The sequence below is a fragment of the Phycodurus eques genome, chromosome 10 (assembly GCF_024500275.1).
Source record: "Phycodurus eques isolate BA_2022a chromosome 10, UOR_Pequ_1.1, whole genome shotgun sequence".
In the NCBI taxonomy this organism is placed as follows: Eukaryota; Metazoa; Chordata; class Actinopteri; order Syngnathiformes; family Syngnathidae; genus Phycodurus; species Phycodurus eques.
In genome coordinates this window covers 5,561,849-5,574,388 of record NC_084534.1, presented here as the reverse complement: position 1 = coordinate 5,574,388, position 12,540 = coordinate 5,561,849, and positions in this window count along the sequence as shown.

The following is a 12,540-nucleotide window of genomic DNA, read 5'->3' as shown; positions in this document are numbered from 1 at the left end:
GTCTTCAATCAACCTACCACGCATGTTTTTGGGATGTGGGAGGAAACCCGAGGACCTGGAGATAACCCACACAGGGACAGGGAGAACATGCAAACTCCACACAGGCGGGGCTGGGATTTGAACCCCGGTCCTCAGAACTGTGAGGCAGATGTGATAACCAGTTGTCCACCGTGCCGCATTTATTATTATTATATGTTTTAAAATCATGTCACGTACTGGCTGGCACGCAGCTATGGGGCTCGGGGGAGTAGACGAACGATCATTGGAGGATCAATAGGTATATGAGGTCTGCGGACATATTTTAGTCACCTGCGGCTTTCTCCAGCTCATTCTGTATTTAATTAGGGTATACGCTAACATTCAGTGCTCCAGTGGTCGTTTAAATGCGAGACTATTGCGCCTCTTTTAAAGGGAACAAGAGAAGCCTCTCCGATTGGACAGGTTTGAAGTTGGCTGTAAAAACATCCACACAAAGCGCAGATGTCCCATTTTAAAGACGCTGTGGGTAAGTCGATCCACAAAATTACCAAAACTGGTTCTATGTCACCTACTTTTGCCTACTGGCAAAATTGCACCAAGTGGAGAGCACTTGCGCTAGTCACGAAAATTGAGCTCTAATCAGAAGAAACTGATTTTGTGATGGATTTGGCACCCGATAGAGGAATGTCCTCAGGAGTTTGTGGAGACCAAAACAAAGCTGGGGGAGCTCGAGATCCCTCTTGATTCGACACTCCTGTTTCCAGTCACATCACAGCATTGTCTGAAACCATTTTACTGCAGCGTCAGTCAACGTGGCTCAGCTCTCCTGGATTTCATGTCAGTACCTGCCACTCACTTACTCACTGACTTCCTCACTTAAAAGTGGGTTGTTCCAATCAGTCCTTGCAAGCACTGGATATTGTAGTTTGATTTTAAGTGGCTGCACCCTTGGACGAATCTGTGGCTCTGTGAAAATATATCACTTTGGTTCCCACCACTTCAATGCGCAAATTGAAAATACTATTTCCACGAGGCCTTGTCAGTCATGGGCCCTTAGAATCCTCGTCACTTTTCTCCCCGTGACGTTGCCCCTGGCCGCAATTACTACTATGTCATTTACATTTTGTGTACACCTAACTTAGCACCTAACATTTCCGAACAACATGAAGCTGATGCCTGTGTTGGACTGCATAATTTAATACTGTACGGTGGCTTGTCATCGTCAGTCTATTAACAGTCAACAGTCAATTAATTTTTGTGCTAATTGCAAATAAATGAACAAAAACTGCTTTGTTACAGCGAGAACCGCAATGTTAATTAACTTCTACAGTCCCTGTAGCCGCTCTGTAATTGCTACCGTTGTTTAATTTAAAACAGTCAAATGAATCGAGATAGCATTCACATTGAAAAACTGAATAAACACTGATTAGTGACCATTTATAACCAATACAATGAGGCTAACAAATTAATCCATGTATTACATGACTCAGCAATTACTCGTGCTGAAGTAATAGATTTTTTATTTTTTTTACACATTTGTCTACATGTCACAGAGCGTGGTGTACATATTAAGATATACAATCTAATGCCATTGAGGTCAAAGCCATTAAATCATATATGCGAATCTCCCTAATGTATGGTCGTTATATTGTAAGAGAGGCTGTCATGTGAGGAGACACACACCATTAAGAGCCAAACAGCTGTGTCTGATCAGACTTTAACACAGCCTGCTGCTTTGTCATGTCAGCGAAGGTTGCAGCTTGTCCTTGTGCATTGGAGCGAGTACTGCATAGTGGAAACAGGGCCCAGGGCAGGTTATGTCTGCTGCACTCATCCATGAAACTGTAACATAATCAAAAGCAACGCAGTGCCTCACAATTTCAAGCCTTCCGACCAAGTACTTTGAGGGGTGGTTCATGTGGTTGTGATGTCATGTTGCTATAGCCACGCGTAAAGACAACTGCATAGTGATATGCTAAACACTGGCAGAGGGTAATTCATGTGAGTATAAAGTAAGATCATTTTACGGCAAAATGTCTTGTTAACAGCAGGTGTATTGTCCAACAAGAACTGGGGTTCATCAAGTTCAGGATTAGGGTCTGTCCTTACATAAACCATAAATTGCTGTTTGTAGTTCTTACAAAGTATTCGCTGATTAGCTCATTCGGAATGAGGGAAATGGGTTGAAAGTTTGTTGAATGTACCAAAATTCCCCCACCTGCCTCTACCATTTACAGGATGTCACTACTCTAGTCTTAGACTCTCATTTCTGTTTAAGGCTGGATTTACACTGCACGGTTTCAGTGACACAATTTAGATTTTTTGCTCTCAAGTGCCACAATTCAGATATGCATAATGGTAGCATGCATAGGGGAAAAAAATGCATTGAATTGGATAGCTACACAGGCATCTTCTAAATATTGGATAGCTACCAATGTAACAGCAGTGTTCAAGCACGGGCAAAGACATCTTTGGGGGAAGGTGCTCAAGCCCAAAAAAAGGGCACCCATTGCCAAAATTGTTCATATAATTAAGAAAAAAACAGTAGTATATGGATTATGCATTTATTTCTGTTACACAATCAACACAGTCAATGATACAACTATTAACAAAGGAGGTGAAGTGGAAACAAAAAGTCTACACACCCCTGTTCAAAATGCAGGTTTTTGTGATACACAAAAATGAGACCAAGATAAATCACTGAAAAGCTTTTTTCCCACTATTAACCTGTAACCTGTTCAACTCAATTGTTTTTTTTAAATGTATTTTAGTAAGAGAGGGTAAGTAAAAATAAACAACTGAGATAACGTGGTTGCACAAGTGCAAATGCCCTCGTATACAAATGGGGATGTTGCTGTGTTTAGAATTAAGCAATCACATTCAAACTCATGTTAAATGGGAGTCAACATACAATTACCACAATTTAAAGTGCCTCTGATGAACCCCAAATAAATCAAGCCATGGTCCGCAGGGAGCTTCCCCAGCATCAGAGGGGTCCCATTGTTTAAAGGTATTAGTCAGAAGAAGGGTACATACAAAAATCCAAAGCATCAATGTCATATATCATATTTAATCCTATTTTTAATTATCCCAGCAATTCAAATAAATGTCCATCAAGTATCAAAGCATGTTGGATAGACTTGATGACACAGAGGGTATTTTTTTAAAACTTTTTTAGAATATTGATGAAAGAAGCCAAAGAAGCCAGAAGCCTTTAAACTGCATACACTCCTTGAAGTCTCAGCGCCCTTTGCACAATGGTCATTGCACCGGACTATTGCAATATTAGTCGTTCGAACTGCTCTAAGTGCTAGAGGACTCTGCATCTTTTTGCACAATTGTTTTTTGTCAATGTCTTTATGTCCCCAAAGTGTTCTGTAAATTGACTGTCTGTTGTACTAGAGCGGCTCCAACTACCGGAGACAAATTCCTTGTGTGTTTTGGACATACTTGGCAAATAAAGATGATTCTGATTCTGATTCTGAAGAAAACAAGGGCACTGGTGGAATAGTTGTTAGCAAATCCGCCCCTCAGCTCTGAGGATGGGGCTTCCGGCCTTCCTGTGTATTTCAACAACCATACAGCAAAAGCAGCATATACAATGTTTCCTCAAAGAATACAAAGAATCTCTGAGCTTTTTTTTTTTTTTCTGTACTTGTTAGTCATGACCCCTATCTTCTCTAAACATGGACTGTGCTCTATCTGATGACCATTGTTTTCACTTCATTGAGGAAAATGGTGCTGTCTGACTTGGTCATCCTCTGATTAAATCAAACAGGAACTATCCCCCCACTGCTAAACATACACAACACTCCATTCGAATAATGAATTTATTCATCGCATTTTGTGTTCCAAAAAGCAACAAGTTGCTCATATATATATATATGTGTGTGTGTGTGTGTGTGTGTGTCTGTGTGTATTAGGGCTGTAACTATTTGCTTTCGCAAACAATTCCATTCGTTTCATGATTCGTGGTTGCCGATTCAATTCAAAGACAATATTCGTTAATTTAGAACGATACGATCCGAAACGATTCCATGGCTGGAAATGGATTCAGTAACTTTTTAGCCAAAAATTTCATTGTGAACGAATTGTCATTTGTTCATTGTGAAAGTGAAATAAATATTGTACCTGCATACTGGACAGTGCAAGTGAAATTTCGCAAGATTCTTGTTTCTTGTAAGGGGACTAATTATCGTCATTAAATAGAAAGATTTTCCTGATTTACTTTCCTTTTATGTGTCTTATTGTGTACTGTACCGTGTGTGTTTTCTAATGGACTATGAGTCTGCTTGATGGATTGTATTGCTTTGCAATAAAACAAAGGCGTAAACAGCAACTTACATCCATCCATCCATTTTCCTACGCTTATCCGAGGTCGGGACGCGGGGGCAGCAGCCTCAGCAGGAAAGCCCAGACTTCCCTCTCCCCAGCCACTTCCTCCAGCTCTTCTGAGGGGATCCCAAGGCGCTCCCAGGCCAGCTGAGAGACATAGTCTCTCCAGCGTGTCCTGTGTCGTCCCCGGTGTCTTCTCCTGGTGGGACGTGCCCAGAACACCTCACCAGGGAGGCATCCATGAGGCCTCCTAAACAGATGCTCGAGCCACCTCATCTGGCTCCTCTCAATGCGGAGGAGCAGCGGCTCTACTCTGCAGCAACAGCAACTTCCATCCTTCCATCCATTTTCTGTACCGCTTATTCTCACTAGGGTCACGGGCGTGCTGGAGCCTATCCCAGCTATGTTCGGGCGAGAGGCGGGGTACACCCTGAACTGGGGTGTACCCAATCGCAGCAACAGCAACTTATTGTTATTTACAGTGGGTACGGAAAGTTTTCAGGCCCCTTAAATTTTTCACTCTTTGTTATATTGCAGCCATTTGTTAAAATCATTTAAGTTATTTTTTCCCCTAATTAATGTATACACAGCATCCCATACAGAAAAAAAAATGTTGTTGAAATATTTGCAGATTTATTAAAAAAGAAAAACTGAAATATCACACAGCCATAAGTATTCAGACCCTTTGCTGTGACACTCCTATTTAACTCGGGTGCTGTCCATTTCTTCTGATCATCCTTGAGATGGTTCTACACCTTCATTGAAGTCCATCTGTGTTTGATTATACTGGTTGGACTTGATTAGGAAAGCCACACCCCTGTCTATATAAGACCTTACAGCTCACAGTGCATGTCAGAGCAAATGAGAATCACAAGGTCAAAGGAACTGCCTGAAGAGCTCGGAAACAGAATTGTGGCAAGGCACAGATCTGGCCAAGGTTACAAAAAGTTTTCTGCTATACTCAAGGTTCCGAAGAGCACAGTGGCCTCCATAATCCTTAAATGGAAGACGTTTGTAACGACCAGAACCCTTCCTAGAGCTGGCCGTCTGGCCAAAATGAGCAATTGGGGGAGAAGAGTTTTTGTGAGACAGGTAAAGAAGAACCCAAAGATCACTGTGGCTGAGCTCCATAGATGCAGTCGGGAGATGGGAGAAAGACGGAAGCCTCTCCTCAGTGCAACATACATAAAAGCCCACATGGAGTTTGCTAAAAAAAAAAAAAAAAAAAAAAAACACTTGAAGGACTCCAATATAGTGAGAAATAATATTATCCGGTCTGATGAGACCAAGATAGAACTTTTGGGCCTTAATTCTAAGGGCATGTGTGGAGAAAACCAGGCACTGCTCATCACCTGTCCAATATAGTTCCAACAGCATTGTGGTGGCAGCATCATGCTGTGGGGGTGTTTTTCAGCTGCAAGGACTGGGAGACTGGTTGCAATCGAAGAAAAGATAAATGTGGCCAAGTCCTGGGATATCCTGGACGAAAAACTTCTCCAGAGTGCTCAGAACCTCAGATTGGGCCAATGACCCTAAGCACACAGCTAAAATAACGAAGGTGTGGCTTCAGAAAAACTCTGACTGTTCTTGAATGGCCCAGCCAGAGCACTGACTTAAACCCAATTGAGCATCTCTGGAAAGACTTGAAAATGGCTGTCCACTAACGTTCACTATCCAACCTGACAGAACTGGAGAGGATATGCAAGGAAGAATGGCAGAGGATCCCCAAATCCAGGTGTGAAAACGTGTTGCATCATTCCCAAAAGTACTAATGGCTGTATTAGCTCAAAAGGGTGCTTCTACTAAATACTGAGCAAAGGGTCGGAATACTTAGGGCTGTGTGATATTTCAGTTTTATTATTTTTTTAATAAAACTGCAAAAATCTCAACAATTCAGTTCTTTTTCTGCCAATAGGGGTGCTGTGTGTACATTAATGTGGAAAAAATGAACTGATTTTAGCAAATGGCTGCAATTTAACATCCATCCAACCATTTTCTGAGCCGCTTATCCTCACAAGGGTCGCGGGCGTGCTGGAGCCTATCCCAGCTATCATCGGGCAGGAGGCGGGGTACACCCTGAACTGGTTGCCAGACAATCACAGGGCACATACAAACAAACAACCATTCGCACTCACATTCACACCTATGGAAAATTTAGAGTTGTCAATTAACCTACCATGCATGTTTTTGGGATGTGGGAGGAAACCCGAGTGCCCGGAGAAAACCCACGCAGGCACGGGAAGAACATGCAAACTCCACACAGGCGGGGCCGGGATTTAAACCCTGGTCCTCAGAACTGTGAGGCAAACGCTCTAACCAGTTGTCCACCGTGCCGCCTGCAATATAAAAAAGCGTGAAAAATTTAAGGGCGTCTGAATAATTTCCATACCCAATATATATTATTTCAGCTATTACTTTATTTTTTTTTTTTTCTAGAAAAGATAGATTTAATTGGCGTTAGAATTATGAGGGGATCCTCACACACGCTTTCTTAATGATCATTTCTCACTCGCCTTCTTCTCATCTGGCATCCACTGGACAGACAGACGTCTTAAACTTAAAAAAAAAAAAAAAGAGTAGCTTAACCACTGTTAACCACAGTCCAACCACTAGAGGCACCACAGAAAAGAGTGACTTGGGGTATGTTTGGAAATTCAATCTGACGCTCTCACTGCGGTCTGTGTTCAGAGAGACACTCCATTTTCTATAAATTTACGAACGAGCGTGTTGTCCATTGGGAGGGATACGTCTGTGCGTCTGCCATATTGAATGTGTCAGTTCTGCCTGTAAACATCTCGTCCTGACTGACACTCTGGCCGTTCTGTCTCCTCAGTCAGAGAGGCGGGAGTGCGCTGCGGCACTTCCAGAATGTGTCATAGAAGAAGAAAAGAGACGAAGAAGAAAGTAGCATTGACAGTGCTACGAACTACCATGTGCTAACAGTAAAATCAAGCTAAGTAAAAGGAATCACAAGCGTTTCTCTTGGAAATAGAACACTTACACATGAAGTCTGCCGTGCTAAAATCCAGTGTTATTTCCTAATATCGATACAATCAATTGATTACCTTTTCAATCGATTTAAATTGTTATATTTACGTCCAGAAGGCTAACTTACCGAGCACAGATCGATCCAGTTGGAACGTAGAAATATAAATCGATACATTGAGATATATATATATATATATATATATATATATATATATATATATACACGCACACACACACACACAGTGGGTACGGAAAGTAAAATTTTCACTCTTTGTTATATTGCAGCGATTTGCTGAAATTTAAGTTCATTTTTTTTCAAAATTAATGTACACACAGCACCCCATATTTACAGGAAGCAAATCGGAATTGTTGAAATTTTTGCAGATTTATTCTGTTCTGTTAGCCTGTTCACCCGTGGGATGTTCCAAACAGGTTTTGATGAGCATTCCTCAACTGTCGCAGCTTTTTTGGAACATGTTGCAGCCATAAAATTCTAAGTTAATGATTATTTGCTAAAAACAACAAAGTTTATCAGCTTGAACATTAAATATCTTGTCCTGGTAGTGTATTCAATTAAATATAGGTTGAACATGATTTGCAAATCATTGTTTTCTGTTTTTATTTATATTTAACACAATGTCCCAACTTCACACATAAATGTTGAGTATCATCATCTGTACTCGCCATTGGTTCTGTCACGTCTTATTACCAGATAAAGTAACCATTTCAGTGCAATACATATTTTAATCAAAGAAAATACCCTTCAGTGTCTCATAGTTCCACTCACTTGTACAAGATCCTTTTGCCTCGTGATGATAAAACATGCAGTTTGTCCTGATGTTCGCCCAAGACTTGCATGCTTGGTTTTCGACACAATACAAGAGTGGTTTATTCACACAGGTATGTGCAGAGTGGAGTCTCCTGTAGGATGAAACAGCTGCACCTTTGGTAAAATACATCCAACAAACAAACATCCAACGAAAGACAATGCAACTCTGCTTACCAATTTGTTCTGATGTACTGTAGTGTTTCACCCCTGCACGTCCAAACTGCAAATGAATGGCATTGTGTGAAGCCACAGCTGATTAATTTAACCGTGATAGTGCTTCAATGTAGTCTTGTGACCAGACTGTGGCCAGGGCTTGAAAGTGGCTGCAACCTCAGCCAGCCTAGTTTCCACGTCATAGGCGGAGAAACTAGGTGTGGGGATGGTTATTACCGGTATTTAAATTCAACCCCATTGGTACGTAACAGTTGAAGTACAGAACGGCTGAAGTACAGAACGGCTTGATCACAGACACATTTTCAGAAATTGACAATAAAAGATTTATACTTTTCACACGTGAGTGGGCAGGCGCTCTATCGAGTTGTATGCAAACAATAAAATAAATAAATAAACAATATGTCCCGTTTTCTGTTTTCACTCAGGAAATGGAGCCATCGTGGATCTCCTTTATTTTTCAGTAACTATTTTCCTTCCAACACGCTAATGTGACCACTTGTGGGCTGCTGTTAACAGACAGCTTATATTGATAGATGCAAGTTTCCACTGTCAGTTTTGTTGTATACTTAACGCTTGCACCGGTAGAGAAGAAAAGTCTACAGGGAAAAAAAAAATTCCGAATGTAGAGATGATGACACTTACAACAGTATTTCCAGAAAGATGATAGCTAGAATTGTGGTAATGTCAGAATGTATTCTATTCTATTGGCTAAAGAAAAACATCCATACTGAGAGACCATTCAAATTTGACCTTGGCTTGACCGTAACTGTCGGCTTGACATTTTGACCAAGAGGTCAGTCAAAGCAGCCAAGGTTCAGAGCTCAGCCTCCCTATGTTCAAATAAGCGTATCAGCAATTTCCTTTCTATCTTGCATTGCATTGCACAGTTATGCAGCTCCCAGCCAGCCAGTATTATAATTCTATTACACATCACCATTATTTAGGACCTGACACTGTTCCCACAGTTTGACACAACAGGCCACACGTAGCATCAATTAACACCACTTGTGCATTATATTCCATCACTCTGATGTCGGGAAAAATCACTGAACTGCCACTCACGTCATGGCAGATGTTGACTACATTCTGTCGGCAAACTTACAGTAAGTTTATGGCATGCCAGTCAATTTTCCAGTCCTTTTTTCCCTCCAGTCATTGTGAACATGCTTCAATTGCTTTAAATTGTAGCGCTTTGATGATAAACCACAGAGGTGTCTCCAAAAGAAACAAGGGGAGCACGACCTTCATTCAGACAGCTCGCTTTAGTTTGAGATGCGTTGAGGTTTAGATTTTACCTCCTCCTCATGTACTTCGCGGCCCGTCTCTCCTATTACCGCAAAATCCCCCCGTTTTCATCTGTGGTGGTGCTGCATGTCTGCTGGGAGGCACGATACAGCAGCATGTAAATGTAATCTACACCTCTCAATCTGTCAAACAGTGATTGAATCTCAGCAGGAAGCCAGCTGGAGACATGCTGACACGACTGGCAAAGGGACACGTGTATGTATCTGGTTTCATGTAACACATCTAGCAGGGGGTGGGGAGTAAAAACAGTAGGGGGTCAATTTTTGTGATGTGAGAAGGAGTGAAAAGGAGAAGTGCTCTATGGGCTGCTCGACTGAGAGATCTGGAAAGGATTAAAGCCGGCTGGAGATAAGAAAGAAGGCCAGAGCATGAAATTATGAACGTTGGACAGTTCAGGTCAGCTCATTAAAGTATAGTGTGGACTGGTCTGCCACCCTTTTGGTAGTGTACCACTGCTGATGGCAGCCCCCCAAAAATGCTAAAGGTTGGCATCAGCTAAATTGGTACCTTACTCAACTTTGGTTCATTGAAACTTTCCAAACATAAATCTAATGTAATGTAGGGGTGGAAACATGGTGATACAAACAGTTTATTTACATCTCACAATTTCATCATAAAAGGCAGACTGTACAGAGCAGCATGAGAAAAGTCAAAAGAAATGTCAACTTCCATTAGATTATCCAAATAAAACACATCAACTCTGCAAAAGAACAAACTGGTCTAGTGTATTAAAAATCAAAGTTGAGCTAAAACCAAACAAATTGTGTGTGGCAGTTCGACTGGGATGGCGCTGTACCCAACACAATACTGACCTTTTCAATTTATTGGCAATTTAACCTGAGTTACTAAATAAATATGTAGAATGATCTCGTACATAACTGTATTTTTATCATGTATTTGATCTGAATATTGTAACTGGTCAGATAAATAATGGGGAGTGCTATGTCTGTGTAGATTTTCAGTGTTCATGGTCATGGTAATCCGCCAAGGTTGAATCAAGGCAACTGGACTGTCCTTGTGTGTCGAAGATGTTGCACCTTGAATCCAAAGGCTTCTTCAGTTCTAAAAATTTAGATGTGGAGTCGCTCTATTTATGCTTGGATGGGTGTGTTTCCTCGGCATGGTCAACAATAGGGTGTTGTCGTTGTTGTTGCCCAGTGTGGTTAGTGAAATGGCTGCATACCAATCAGCCGTTCGCTCTTCTCGTGGCAAAACAGCTCGTTAGATCCACTCTTTGCGTTGAATGAGGCGATCTTTGCGGGGAGAGATGTCGGGACGTTGCTATATGTAGACGATAGGTGATGTCTCAAACCTCCTCCTCTGATTTGGAGGAGGAGGTTCCTCCCGATCCAGAATTTGGATGTTGTTGTCCTTGAAGAAAATGTCTGTTCTTCTTGAGATGCAAATGAATCGCTGACTATGGACCCGAAGATTCCTCCAATGATACTGCGACATGCGCCTTGCAGCGGCTACACAAGGAAATTGCTTTTCTTAATGAGTAATGGCGCTTGATCTTGGGTCACTTACCGTGTAGTACTTCATTTGTATGACTTCACATAACCGTGCCAGAAGCATGGGTCCAGTTCCTGCTCATTGAAAGTATGAATGTGAGTGTCAATGGTTGTCTGTCACAACACGTACCCTGTTATTGACAGGTGACCAGTCCTGGGTTTCATCTGCATCTTGTCTGGTTAGGATAAGTGGTATAAAAAATGATTGGCTTTATGTTGCTTCATGTCAACAGAGCTGGGGTGATATGAACTTTTGAACACTGACTTGGCTGCCTTATTCTGAACTATTTGAAGTTTGTTTAGGTTTGTGGATCAACAGTGACAGAAGCATGGAATAAACATGGCAGGATGAAGGTGTGCTTTGCTCCAAAAGCTGCTACCAGAGTGGAAAAATCTGTTTGTTTGCTTAGAGCATGTCAACACATGCATCAGGACTGACAGTGTGGAGAGTGTTTCTGTGTTTACTTGAACATTGAGGCTTTTATCTATATCAAGCTCCTGTGTTGGAAGTGTCGGGGGAGCTTGTCTAGTGAGGGCTGAGGGAGTACAAGAGCTAGAAACCTTTGTTTCCACATCTGGTAGCAGCACACCGACATCCGTGAGGCATCATTAGTTGGAGGATGAGCCTGCATTGAGCCACTAGAGCAAACACACGCACACACCTCACACATACACACACAGGCTAAAAAGCACCGTGCTGTGGACTTGAGCAAACACAGCCATTGCCTCGGAGGTCTGGTGAACAGAATGCACCTTCTTTCCTCGCATGTGACTTTCACGGACCTGCTCACCTCATAGAAAGAACATTGTGCACTGACTGAGCTTCAACAGATATGATATAGAGTAATTGTGCGATATCTTATCATTAGAATGTAGTAAAACATTGGAAAACAAAAGTTCACTATGATAATCTGTGAAGGTTTGTGTGTGTGTGGAGGGGGTGGGGGGAATTGTTACCCTGGGCATCAAAACCATGCAACAAATGTATTTCAATCAGGCAAAAGTCCGTTACCCCATTTTTCGGAGTTAAAACAGCCTAAAAACAGTTTTTAAATATATAGTACAGATATATGCGATGAATATGATTACAGAAGTACCATCTTTCCACACATTGACGCTTACCACAACGTATAAACATAAATGGGTAGTTGAAAATAGAATAGAGGGTTGCATAATTGCATTTCAGAAATGCAGTATGATAGACAATCTTCTGTGACCAAAATGTGAATAATGTTGTTACCCATGTTATTATAGTAAACGAAAACCAACGAAATAAAATAAAAAGGAGAAAGTTTAAAAAAACAAACAAAAAAAACTAACTGAAACAAGATTTTACCTTTGCAAAACTAACTAAAACTAACTATAATTACAGGGAAAAGGTCCTTCGTTTTCATATTTGTCAAATAATTTCATACATGA